Source organism: Ictalurus furcatus, chromosome 15, assembly GCF_023375685.1.
Source record: "Ictalurus furcatus strain D&B chromosome 15, Billie_1.0, whole genome shotgun sequence".
Classification (NCBI taxonomy): Eukaryota; Metazoa; Chordata; class Actinopteri; order Siluriformes; family Ictaluridae; genus Ictalurus; species Ictalurus furcatus.
In genome coordinates, this window is record NC_071269.1 from 3244942 (window position 1) to 3259651 (window position 14710).

Here is a 14710-nt window from a genome sequence, read left to right on the forward strand (position 1 = left end):
AGCATGAAGTTCTCTAAAATCTCCTGGTAGACACTGCATCGACTCTCGACTTGAGAAAACACACTGGACCAACACCAGCAGATGACATGGCAACCCAAATCATCACTGACTGTGGAAACTTCACACTGGACTTCAAGCAGCTTGGATTCTGTTCCTCTCCACTCTTCCTCCAGACTCTGGAACCTTGATTTCCAAATGTTGGGTATTTGGAAATCAAGGTCTGACCCGCACGCCTGACCCGCAAACTTTACTAAACTTTACTTTCATCTTCCCCGTGATTGTGGTTGTGTACTGAACCAGACTGAGACTGATTAAAGCCTCAGGAAATCTTTGCAGGAGTTTTGAGTTAATTAGCTGATTAGAGCTCTTCTTCTCAGGTCCACATTTCTGTATTATAAATTCTTTATTCTAATATTTTGAGATACTGGATTTTTGATTTCCATGAGCTGTAAGCCGTAATCAGTCATTGTAAATGGACTGTGTATGGTCACAATAATGAATATGCAAATGACACTACTAATATAGCCTAATGGTATTTTATTTGTACATTTATAGAAATAATTACAGCGAAACGGCAACTTTTACTGAAGAGATGAATCCAATGAAAGTTTAAAAGAAAATGTAAACATGAAATATAACAACAACAAAAAAAATACAGTATTACCATCTGCAAATGTAATGACACGCCCACTGTATGTCACTTACTGTAAAAGTCAGTAAAACTAATAATTTCACAATTTACATTTGGCAGCAGCACTTTTGAGGTCCATACAACTGCAGCACTGCTTGCTGAACTGGCTTTTTAGTCTCAAAGCTTGTCATTCTTTCACTTTAAAAAGATAAATTGAGATTTTAATGATCTTTTATCACAATTTTTTTTCATATCACTTAGGCTACAGGATTAAATTTGCCATATTAGTTACCAAGGGGCAAGTTACTATATGTACATAGTATAACAATATTTGCCATGGTGAAAAGTGGGTTCATTATTATTCTGTGCTACGACTCTGCTGAATGGAGCAGACTCTTTCAGATTATAGCTTCTGGTGAACGTTCTCCAACTGAACTAAATGGTTCAGAACACCATGTAACACCGACTATCACTCTTTGTAAACATGTGATGGCTTTTGTACAACTATCTGTTGCAACTATCTGTCTCATATTATCCCACTTTTTTTCCACCCATGTTGATAAGGAAGCTGTCCCTTTTGCTGCCTCCTTCAGTTTTTCTTAAATTTTCTGCCGTCTCTGTCTGTCTGACATCTGTGTTTAGCATTACATTTACATTTATTCATTTAGCAGACGCTTTTATCCAAAGCGACTTACAAATGAGAAAGCAAAATCAGTTCATTTAAAACGAGGCAAATTTTGTATCATTTTAATCTTTAATTTTTCAGTTATAATCTTACACAGTCCTTAAACGCTTACATAGCCTACATAATTGAATATCCAGGTCCAAATCTCAGCTGCCAATCTCTTTGCCTTCATTATGTTGGCTTTGTTCTGTGTTCATTGTCAAACATTAAAATTTGCTGTAAATTGACATTATTTTATAAGTTAAGAAATGTTTTTACTGACCTAATATCATAGTTTATCTTGTATGTTTTTTTTATTATTAAATCAAATTAAATTAATAGAGGGCGTTTTAAGTTGTCATATAGTCATGTTACAACATACCCCTTACATGTTACAACTTTCTAACATTTCACTTCTCTTGTTTCCGGTTAAATAATGGTAAAAGTATATGTTTTATTCGTAAAAAAAACAAACAACAAAAAAAAAACAAGCCCAAATATCTAAAATAAAAAAATTATTTGAACCCCAAGTACTTTTCCACAAACTTAAGCAGAAAGTGTTAGGTTAAGACATTACTGCTGCTGACTAAGCATTTGGTGCCTAAAGCGTAGACCTTTGCCAGGAAAGTGCTTTATTATTTTTTTTTATTGGGTCTCAAAATATATATTTTATTTTAATTTGCACATATTGTCTTTTAATTGTCTTACAGTCTTATGGGGTTAAATGCATTTTTTTTACTCTATAACAGTGATCAAAAATAAATATAACTATGTCAAAATATTCTATTTTATGTATAAAACACTGATTTGATTATACTAAAAAAATACCATTACAGTGAACTCATATACTCAAGTACTGTAACAAGAGTACTTGTAGTTTGTTATATTCCACCTGTGCTTAAGTATATGTTTTTAGCAAAGAATGTCATTCATCTAGCACAAACATTGTACAACTTCATGAGTTATTTATGTATGATATGTTTGCATGATAATAACAAAAAGTATACTACAGAGCTAATAAATGAATGAAGATGTAAGATAAGATCACGTGATTTGCCTGTTTGTGTGTGCTGTGAGGTTTAAGGCAATTCTGTGGTGATTTGAGGAGCAGTGAGGTATGCATTCGTATGCATACATCAGATCATGCAACAAAGGTAGCTTCGGGTGGAGGGATAATTGTGGAACTGGCAACTCTATTTGCATATTGTCTGTCAGTCAACAGAACGAGCCGTTACGTTTTGAATAGCTCATGCTGTCGAGGTCACGTGGGAAGCAATTGGCCCGTTTTGAGCCACGCCTCTTCATGGAGGCTGACATCCTTTGAGCTGTTCAACCAACTATAAGTGATATATTTCACTTGTTTAGGACGGGAATGGAGACTATTTTAAGTTTGAGTTGTAGTCTAGTCAACAACTAGCGAGACAGGAGATTAAACTTTAATCTTATTAAGATATTTTGAGAGACAACAACAGCTCAGTGAGGAAACACCTCAGTGTGCGCGTGCATGAGGAGCCACTGCAATAGCATAACTATATAAATAACTGATATCAGAGCAAATGTAGACTTTAAAAAGGACCATTTAAAAAACGTTAAAACATTTAAACCTACATTCACAGAGCAGGGCGATATTACCTATTACGCTAGGCTACCAGGTTCCATGTAATATATTTAAATACCCAGCTATATTATATCAGAACATGTCACTCAATACTCCTAAATCTTCTATACCGCTTTATCCTTTTCAGGGTCATGGGGAACCTGGAGCCTATCCCAGGAAGCATCGGGCACAAGGCGGGGTACACCCTGGACAGGGTGCCAATCTATCACAGGGCACAATCACATACACACTCACACACCCATTCATACACTACGGACACTCTGGACATGCCAATCAGCCTACCATGCATGTCTTTGGACTGGGGAGGAAACCGGAGAATCCAGAGGAAACCCCCACAGCACGGGGAGAACATGCAAAGTCCGCACACATCGAACCCCCGACCCTGGAGGTGTGAGGCGAACGTGCTAACCACTAAGCCACCATGTGCCCCGGGTTTGTTTATTTATTTATTTATTTATTTATTTATTTATTTATTTATTTTGCCATGAAATGTCTATAGCAAATGAACAAATTATACACACTTTCAATATACTTATCTACTTAGGCTTCCTCTGGATATTAGTTGGTGGATATAACCAGATGCTGCCTATGACCCTGCTGTAAGAAAGGCTACAGCTCTGCAATTAGATTTACCGTGCCAATTTACCACAATTTGGTCTTCTTGATCCAAAAAACCACCTCTCAAATGAGTTTTTGCCTACATCTTAATTCATTCTGTTGCAGTTTCAAATATCTACGGTTGATTCTATCCAAGGGTTGACCTTGAATGAATGAATGTAGGAAGGAATGAAGGACCTGCATATTTATAGCCTAGAAACAGTTGCCAGTGAAATACAGGGAGGACAGAAAAAAAAATTGTCTCCACTCATCACCAGATGAGTATTGCCACTCTTAAAGACAGTGGATGGCTCGTGGTTCCTGGTGTGCAACCCAGTCAGTGTTTGTTCCACTGTAACTCGCCAGTTAAATATTCATCTCCTATAAATACACTGTTACTGCAGTGACGTTTGCTACATCACCACAGGGTGTAAAATGTTCAATGCATTTTGTTTAAATATGATGTTTAATATGATGTACAACGGGTAGTTTAGTACAACCACCCGAAAACACTGCATTAAGTCATTTGAAACTTGCAAATTGTTTGAAGGCACACATTGTGTAACGTACTCTCACAACTAAAAAGAACTTTTTACACGACACGTGACATTTAGGCCCCTCTGTGAGAGTCTGTGAGCTCTGGTTACCCATAAACCCCTTCTCTGTGACGCTACCTAAATACGCTTAAAAAGTATAAATCAACCTACCCAACACGTTAACTCAGCACACTTTATTCGTACTAACTCAACACAAATCTTATTGAATCTTAGTGAAATGAATGAAATCTTGCTTGTGAAAATAAATATGTGACTGGTCCTTAAAATATATTTGATCAAATTTATTTGATACATTTAGAGACCATGAGTTTAGTGAAATAAAGCTAATGTAGCTTTTTTGCTGTTTTATTATAAAGCCTGATGCTAACTGTGTACATTTAGTTTAACAACAAAATGTAACATTGTTTAGTACTGATTTCCAGTAATAAAAAAAAATAAATATTTGACGTCAGTACATTTTGTTAAGCGAGAAAGATTTTAAAGGTTACATAAACAGGATGTCTTCTTTCACTATAGAAAAGAATAATAAAAAAAACAAGAAGTACAACTCAGTGTTTTACTCAAGATTACTTATAACTTTTAGCTTTCTAGTACAATAAACATTCTTATGTTATTTCAACTAAATATTTCATTTAGTGCTGACAACAGAATGGCAGTTAGCTAAACTAAATAACACGCTATTTACAGAAGTCAAGTAAACAAGAAAAAATGTCTAGTGGCAAGAAAATGATTACCAAGATATCTCTTTGTTGTTGTGCACGCTCTAAATTATTTTTTTTTTCTCGGTGTACACCTGCATGCAATCAGTCTTCAGTACAAGGCATTTTCATGCCTTCCTTGGTGTCTTACCAATGTACTGTTTCATATTACTCATATAGCAGCATTTCTCAGTGAACACGTTTACATGCATATCATATTCCATGTAAGGTCTATATTTGGATTACAGCCATGTTCTGAATACAATATACAATCAGAATTTGTCTTTATCGCAATAAATTGTGCAATCAGATTGTGACGTTTATGTGACTCGGTACTAATTAGAGTATTCAACAATTCAGATTAATGCTAGAATATTGATGTGCATGTAAACATAGTCAGTGACTGGCAAATATTTCATTCAGCACCAAACAGCATCCTTGCAGGCAAGGCATGTTGTTACGGTGTAGCCACTAGATGCCAGCATTGCAGCAGAAGTGAAGTTTTCATCTACGCATAGACGCAATAGAACAAAGGTAAAAGGATAAATATAAGCCAATATGTTTGCAGATTTCATTTAAAACTTGCAGCAAGGTGGCGCTGGCGTGCAGTAGGCAGTTTCACTTGTTTACCCGTGTGTGTGGGCTTTCTCTGGGTTCTTTGGTTTCGTCCCTATCCCCAAAGTAGATGCCTGTGGGTGTATTAATTATGCAAAATTGCCTGTAGGTGTAAATGTGTGTGTGTCATGATACAGTTGATGATAAAATATCATAGAACAAGTTGTACACTTGAAGGTAGACGTTAAAAGATAATAGCATATATTTGAATATACCTGATGTTGTAATATGCAACTCACTGATGGTTAAAACCAGAGCACAACAAGCTACCAAATTCTAAATAGTACAATTTTCCTCCTTTTCTGCCAATGAAAAAAAGAAGAAGAAGAAAAAAAAACCCGAATATATAATGCACACAGTTGGGTGTGTCTCATTAACAAGAAGGCATTGTAGCTTTCATTACAGATGTGATCTCAAAACAGCTGTTGCTTTCAACACTTCTTTCTGTGCTCCTATTCCAGAGCCCTGGATAAAGCAAGTTTTCTGTTTGGCTTGGAAATGACATGGTGAGAATGAAACCTACACAAGCCTGTTTCTATTACACAACCAATAAAAGCATCCTATTAAATGTGTCATACATAAATGTGTGCTCTAATAGGTGTCAAGAATGTGGTAGCTGACGAGAAACGCGCTCCCCATGCTGTGAGGGCATGGATTTGAAAGCTTTTGAGCAGATGTGAAAACATTAGTTTTTCCAGCGGACATTTATTTATGTCTTTTTCCCCTTAGTGTGTGGTTTTCCTTACTGCCACTACAGTCTCCCAGCCTTTTGCTTGTTGCCCTTGCCCTCCGCTGAAACTTTGGAGTTCAAAAATACCTCGCCAAATCAAGTGATGTTTTATCGACAACCATTTACGTGCATGCTTGTGGGAATTTGCAGAAATGTCTATTTCTTTTGCAGAAAATTCCATATAACTCCGTAGATTCAATTACAAAAATGTTATATTAAGGTGCAGAAGGTCACTAGATCGTTTTAAAAACAAATCGAAAATATCCTATAACCCAACATTTTAATAACTGCGACTGAAGAGTTACACGCAATTTAATGCCAGCATCTGAAAAATGGAAGTCCTTTCATCTTACTATATCTGAAATATATGGCCAATTCTAAGCTGCTCTTATTTTACCGCGTACATTTGCTATGCTTCAGGCAGAAAGCTCCTGACCCCTCTATGTCTCAGAAGTGCTTGTTCACTTGCTGAGTGCATATCCTCTGTTCAAAATATTGACCCTCCTGCCACATGTTTGAAAGTGGCTGCACATTGAATCCAGCTCTTGTTCCATGTTTATTTGTTCTCTTTTATTTTAAGGTTTAGAAAAGGACAATAATTTGTGTTTGCTGTGTGTGTGTGTGGTGTTTTTTTTTTTTTTTTTAAAGACTCCAGGCTATTTTAAAAAGTTCAAGTTAAATTCCCATAAACCTATTTTTACTGTGAGTCTCACAACCCCAAACTGAAATAATGAGTCACGCAGAAACAACAATCTAGAATGAAAAATCATAATGTCATTTTGGTAATGCAGTCACCCATTAAAAATAGATGAATACAATTTAAAATGTTTATTTTGCTCCACCTATGCAGGAGTTGTAAATAACTCACTGACTTCTGGAAACTGGGTCGAACATTTGTGTCCATTCTTATGGCCATATCACGCCTTTTTCAAATACTTGCAAAAATGTATTATGGATTGTGCTCTTTCTATAAAACAAATAAACACCAACTTGTTTAGTTTCTTTTCAGGTTATGTGACAAATTATCTTCATGCATATGATTACATTCACAAGAATGTTTACTTGTAATCAAATGTGTAATTACAGTGAGGGAAATAAGTATTCAGACACTTTTGTTTTTGTTATTTAATCTATTTCCAGTTCATATATTTATGCACAGTTCATAAATTACAAACACAATGTATTTTGACTTTGTACTTACAAATATGAACAAAAGATTATCTGTACATAGGATTAAAACAAAGATATGTATGTTTATAAAAAAATTGTTCTAAATATGTTGCAAAAAAACAACAACAAACAAACAAAAAAAACATTCTTGTGCAAATTGCACCTGGTGTTTGTTTGACAAGATTTCATGAAACAGGTAGCAATCATGGTGAAAGTGAAGGACCGTCCTAAAGTGCTCAGGGACAATATTATTAAACAACACTTGAATGCAAAAAGATATAAAGCCAAAGCAAAGAGCAAAGAACTTAAATATCCCTGTCAGTACAATTGGTCCAATAATATGCAGATGGAACCGCAACTAATCATCTTGCGAAAAGTGCACTATGCAAAAGTTCACAGTGCACTCTCAGACTAATGGTAAAGAAAGTAAAACAGAAGCAGACAGTCACTCAAAAAAGAGTTGCAGGACAACTTGAAAGCAACAGGACATAGGAAAGCAACAGGACGTCAGGACGTTATACAAAGAACAGAAAGAGATGCAATCCATTGCATTCATCTTTGTTCCTACACACCATTGTGTTGATAACTTTTGTTCAGATTGTCAAGATGATGTGAGCCAAATTTCATGAAGAGTGGACAAAATTGCAAATTGGCAGTTAGGCGCAAGCATTTTATGATGTTATTGTAACTTTTGACCAGTAGGTGGCACTGTCACGAAATTTGTTCCATAGCCTTTGTTCCAAGGTCATGGTCTTGAGAATGCCTAACAAGTTTTGTGTCAGTGCACAAAGTCATTGCTGAGATACAGCCTCACTTCTTGTTTGGTTTCATTGGCCCATTACAGGCAAACCTTTTGTAGTATTTAAATTTCTTTTAACCATTTTTGTGAGGCTTACTCTGAAGATGACTTTTCCAAATTTGGTGATGATTGGATAAAACGTATAGGAGGAGTAGGGAAATCCAACATGGTGGAAATGATGCATTGTAAGGTGTGTTGAACTCATCTCGACCAGGTCTCATTATGGAATGCAGGGGTGCTTGGCTTTTAAATTTTGCTCACTTGGTTCAAAAGTTATGACCATAAACGTGCTTCCAAATTAGGCCCAAATTTGACCCAATGGTGGTGCTAGAGTGTCGGCAGCACTTGGCCCAAATGTGGTCAAAATGTTCCCTTCCCAATCACTGTGCCAAATTTCAAACTTTTTACGAGCCAATTTTGGTAATGATTGGAAAAATGGAATGTTCCTTAGGCCTTCGTAAATCAGTGTGCCAAATTTCACAACTTTCTACCGGATGGTTCTATGGGCTACAAGAGACACCCTAGCCAGAAGAAGAAGAAAAGGTAGCATAATAATAGGGTGCCTACTCTTCTTCAGTGCTTGGCCCCTAATAATAATAATAATAATAATAATAATAATAATAATAACAACAACAATATTTATGTAGTGCCTTTCTCAATCCCAATCTTGCTTTACATCAGCATCATAACTTAACAATTCACCAAATCAGATCAATCACAATACTTTTCACCACCTCATGCTTCACGTCATTCTGTTAATTGTCCTATGCGAAAGGGGTTGGAGCTACTCAGTTACAATCAGGGAGTGATTGAGGTGAAGAGTGAAGAGGTTTTTTAATTGTGTTTTGAAGCAGGAAAAGTGGGGAGGTTTCTCAAAGGCCTTTTTTTCAAAATGAATTTCATAACTTGGGTGAACCAACATTGAAGGACCTGCTGCTCACTGAGGAAAGTCAGTTGGAGTAAACCGAAGCCAGATGACCTTAACACACAGGTGGGAGTATATGGAAGTAACAGTTCAATCAGATTAGTATAGATATTTGGTAACAGTTCAATCAGATAGGTATGGGCTTTGTAGGTGAGAAAGTGGGTTTTTTATTGAATATGGTAGGAGCTGGATAACCAGTGCGACTTAAAGAGTGTGGGTGAAATGTGAGCAGAAAGTTTAGTGTGAGTGAGAACTCTGGATGTACTGTACTCTGGAGATTGTTTTGGTAGGGTGGCAAATAAACATTAGGAAGGGAGCCAAGAACTTTGCAGTAGTGTAGTAGTAGAATGGGACTGCTTCTCTACAAATGGTACTGGGGCATTACACATCATGAAGGAAACTTGAATGGAGAGTTGTACTGGGTCATATTAGTCTAGAATATAATCTTATAGGCCAAGAAATGCATTCTGGGAAGAAGATGGACATTTCAACAGTACAAAGACCCGACACATACAGCCAAAATAACCCCAGAAGGCCTTGCATGGCCTATCCAGCGTCCTGACTTGAATTCCAATGAAAATTTATTGATGATTTTGAAATTATGAGTCTACAGAGGGACCCTAATAGCCATGAAGAATTGAAGATGATTTGCCAAGAAGAGTGGGCCAAAACTGATGCTGTAAAAACTAATTACTTCTTTTAGTAGTCTAGACTAGAAGCTGTAACTGTCAACAGTAGCTTTGCGGCAAAGTTTTTTCAACATGTTTATTTATGCTTATAAATGCATACCATTTAGTTAATTTTTATAAGTTCAAAGTGAAACAATATTACATACGATTATGTACCCCCGGAATCTCTGACTTCATAATCCCTTTTGAACTCTCAGAACCTTTTACTTAATAATAATGATGAACCGCCAAATCTTCATAACTGGCTTGAAGATCAGTCATCTTGAATCACAGTGTGTGGTCAAATGTTGCTCTATCTCACTTGGACTGAATCACATTTTCCTGTGCCAGAGAGACAGAAAGAGAGAGAGCGAGAGAGTGAGTCGAATTGATACCTGGGGTTATTCATATCCGGGTTGAGTGTATGTGACGGTTTCCCACCACATAATATACTACTTGTTGAAGTAGGAGGAGTTCTCTGGGCATTATTGGGTAGTGAACAAGCATCTTTCATTTGATGCTGCATTTGTCAACAAACAAACAAACAAACCCACAAGTAAGTGTGCCAATATTTTAATCTTTAGTGAAAATAGAGAGATGTTTTTGGCTGAATTGCAAATATTCTTTCTTTAGGTATAGGGTTCAGCTGCACTGCATTATATTATATATAGAGCACATAGAAAGTGAATAGGAAGCCATTTGGGATTTGCCCTAAAAGATCGTGGATATAGTTGTATAACAGGGAAGAAATGTATGATCAAACTAAATCTAAACTGACAAGAAAATATTATTGTGGGATAATAAATAAAAATGTGCTTTTGCCTCTTAAATCCACCAGCAAAAGGGACTTTAGAGAAAATATATTAGAGAAAAGAAGTGACTTTATCATCAAGATTTTAATCAGGATATCTGTGCGATTGCATTCGACCAACTGATCTGCACTAAAAGGGTAACCAAACTCAGCACAGGTACTTAAGTACAACACAGCTCATATGGCAAATTATGGGTGATTGTCTGTGCCTGAACCCTTGTCTGGGATTTGAACACACAACATTAGATTAGAAATCCAAAGCTAGTATTAAGTTCAGTTGGTAATGGCACAGAGAGCCAGATTGGTACTGAGTTATTGAGGATATTTTATGCTGTATATAAATGGTTCAATTGTATTAATAGCAAAGAGCTGTGGATTCCAATTTTCCAAATTATCCAGATTTAAGATGGCTGGCATGAGGACTTTACAGCTTGTACAGAAAACACCCTTTTGATGCGTGTTTTCCGACAGCAGCAACGTAATGTAATGGAATATAACTGTCATTGCAGATGGGTGTATGGTGGCGTGCGCCGTCCTGCAGGGAGCAGGTACGTTTCCATGTCTGCGTCACTAGTTGACCCTTACCCGAGACTCTGGTCCTAATCACACATCCACGGCTGTCCTGTGACGCTTCTGGAGCCTTTTCGCATGTCTTAATAGAATGTTAGGAATCCCAGTACTGTTTCCTCTCTGCACATCAGGCTGCTGACTAAAGCTTGGCAAGTATTTCACCATATTGGAAGACGGAGTGTCCACATAGTTGTGCACATCTGGGGTACAGCTGGGATTAAAGGCTTTAAAAAAAAAGAATTCCTGCTCATGAAAAAAAAAAATCACCTGGAAGTTTTTTATGTTTAATTGTACCTAATGCGTTTGCTCAATCATCTGTAATGCAGCACTGATTGCCATTCAAGAAAACAAATGTATGAGAATGATGAAGACATACTTCCTTCACTTACTCTGCTTTATAACACAAGCTCAATAATATAATAATATAAGTGTTGCCATGCAGCCCTACCAGATACTTGCCAGCCGTTAGACGTCATTAAAAGAGAAATTTTTCCAAAAGCAAATATTTTGGGTTTCATAGACATTGCTAGGTAAAATATAATGCCAGTTTTGGTGGATTGACTTTGACATTGCATGTAAATGGACTTCCTCTGTTAATCAGATCATGTTAGCTGGCTAGCTTCATGCGGCTTTTTGGATCATAAAAGAACCTCGGACATTTGGCCTTAAACAGGAAAATAAAGAGGGAAATTCCAATCCTGGGGAGAACACCACGGGCAGATGATGAAAACTGAGCGACATTACACAGAGAATCAGGAAAGTTGGCAAGCGTACCATGCCACTACCATTAACTTAAACTTTTGCCAATGGAAGCACAAAGAAGCTCAGTGTGCACTTTAAGAATGCAAAAACTCTGAAAGTGATCCTCACACAACACTTTGAGATACATCCAAAACCCAATAATCACCTGGTTTGCACAGCAGGTTTGTTCGGACGTTAACTAACATCACCTTACTGCTTAAGCCCACTACTTTTTTGGAATCTTAGAACCCCTTGTGGAAGAAAAATCACATTTTCACTCTGCTGTCACATTAGATTTCACTCTCCATAAGTAAGTGATAATGGTGTGGAATAGACAAAAAGACTGCACAGGCATCTGTTTTTAATTCACTCTCCTTATTGACTTTGGTACAGAAGTGTTGCAAATATGAGGATAATCACATTCTTCTGTTCTTACACGAAATACGAGAGTCTTGTTTATAATACTTTAGGAATGAATGAGCTAGTGTCTAGAAAGGACTGACTTCTATTTTGTCTGGTCGTTCATACCAATTAATCAAAGTGCTCTTCTTAATCAGAAGTTGTGGGAACTGAGTGTCTGGTGGAATATATAAAGTTGATGAAAGAGACTGAGAAAATGTAAAAAAATAAAAAATAAAAATAACAATAACAACAAGAACAAAACACAGGTCAGTATTTTGTATGAGATACTGAACACGTATGCGTACAGCTTAACAGCAGGTATTGTACTTTGTTTATAATGGGTGTTTTATGTTTAAAGGTTACAGCGAATTGTATGTAGTTCATGAACCTTCCTCATGCCATGTGATGTTGACATGTCTTAGCCATGTGAAGTTTGTTATGATGGTTTCAGAAGTACTGAACAAGCCACCATTCACTGCTTGCGATTGTCCAGAACCGTTCATTCATCAGTTCAGGTAATCCTCACATGATTTACAATGCCAAAGGAAGGGGTCAGGTGTATACACAAGGAGTGTTCCTATTCAGAGCCAGTTTACCATCTGTCATGTCATGATGAATCACACGCTATCATTCCAATTGCTCTCACGCTATTGGTCAGGTTGTCTGAGATTGAGACGTCTAACCCAATAAGGCCTAAGATTAAGTGTAAAAGTGACTGTCTGGGCGTATTTTCTATTTTATTTGTAACCTGTTTATTTTAGTTCTGCCAGTTTAGTAGGAGCTGTAGGACTCAAGTCTGATCATGGACTTGAGTGGGGTCTCGAGAAGTTTTCTGTATTGACTTGAACTTGTCTCGGTTTTGGGTATTTGTCTTGCTAAATCTGGTCAAATAATGTTTGTGTTGGCTTTTTCAAATACACAAAGTTTGACAAGAAGTAAATCCTTCTTCTAGAACACATAGCCTAATCAGAGATACAAAGCATGAATGAAGCCAGCTAGTTGAAGTAAAGGCTTGGGCTCAAAAAGGATTTGATGATTTTCAGTCACACACTTTCATTTCGACTCGATATGTACTTGGCCTCAACCCCTTAGCTTAGCCCCTCAGCTAGTCCCTGGAGTTGGACTTGTCTTGGACTTGACAATGGACTCCCAAAAATAAACCAAACTGTGCTTCTCCTTGTCCCCACCTTGGCACCACCAAGATACATGTTTTGCGCCTTGTATGTTTTACTTAGGAAAGTGCATGTGGTGTACCTTTAATTAGTTTTTAGAGTAGAGGTCTTTAAGGTCCAATTATGTTCCTTAAATTATTATTAATGGTTTCCAGGTAAATCTACATACTAAAGGTGTAAAACCTGCATGCTTGATGTCACCAACCCAATAACAAAAAAAGTTTATCTCTGAAAGTTTAAAGTAGTAAAAGTTCATCAGAATGTCTTTGTGGATTTCCTCCGGGTTCTCCGGGTTAATATGACAAAACATATAGCATCGAACAGTGTTTTAAGAAGTTTTTTTTCTGAAATTGCCAGCCATTTCCTCATGGGCATCCACGTTGGTCCAAAGCATGTTTCAGTCCGTTCTGGTCAATATTTATTTTAAAATGTTTCCGAGGGGTTCAAATGTACAGGACAAATAATATTTGAACTTTTTTGTCCAAGTTTATATGTTGTGTTTTTTTTTTTTTTAACTAAATGATGAGTCAAAAGTTCCCTAACATAATAGGACAAAATGCTTCCCAACGGATGGTCTGCTTTTTGAATTAAGTTGTCCTAATGCCAAGACTGCCCTTCACGGTAACACTCCACTATTCTGGGACATTCCAAACTTGTGAGTTTTGGAAAGTACAGCAAAATAAACCTAAGGGCTGGGAGGACCAAAGTATTGAGACCAGACCACGTTCTTGAATTTTGCTGTATCTGGCAGACCACATGGGTCCCATCTGGATTAATGTAAGGTGAATTTCCGCTGTCTATGTCTATATTTAAACCAGTGTTTCTAGCCAGTCACCATGAATTTTTATATGGTTATTTGCCTGGGCACTTCATTTGAATAAAATGTGTCAAGATTTCTGGAAAGGGAAGATCACAGTTGTTTTATTTTAGCAGTTAGCTTTAATACTTTACAGTGTGATTCAATGTGCCCTACTGAGTCATTTCTACTTGTTTGAACAACGTGAACATTACTGTAACTGCTTTGTATTTCCTGTAAAGATAGAGTATCATATGATGGGAAATCATGTGTACTAAATTATATTTCCTCTGTGTGCACATCTGTTGTTCTTTGATTTCACTTTCAGTCCTTATAAATGTGTCCCTTTTGATTAAATATGTTAGCCATTCGCATAACACTGACTCAAACTCACATTCCAGAACACTTAGGAAATGCTCCTCACCCAACCATAAGCATTTGCTAAGTGCTGATCATCAGACAAGTCCTTTGAAGCTTCATCATCTTATCAGACTCATTTAGCAGGAACGTGTTGTGGCAGCCAAGAACAAATCCTGTTGCTGCGCC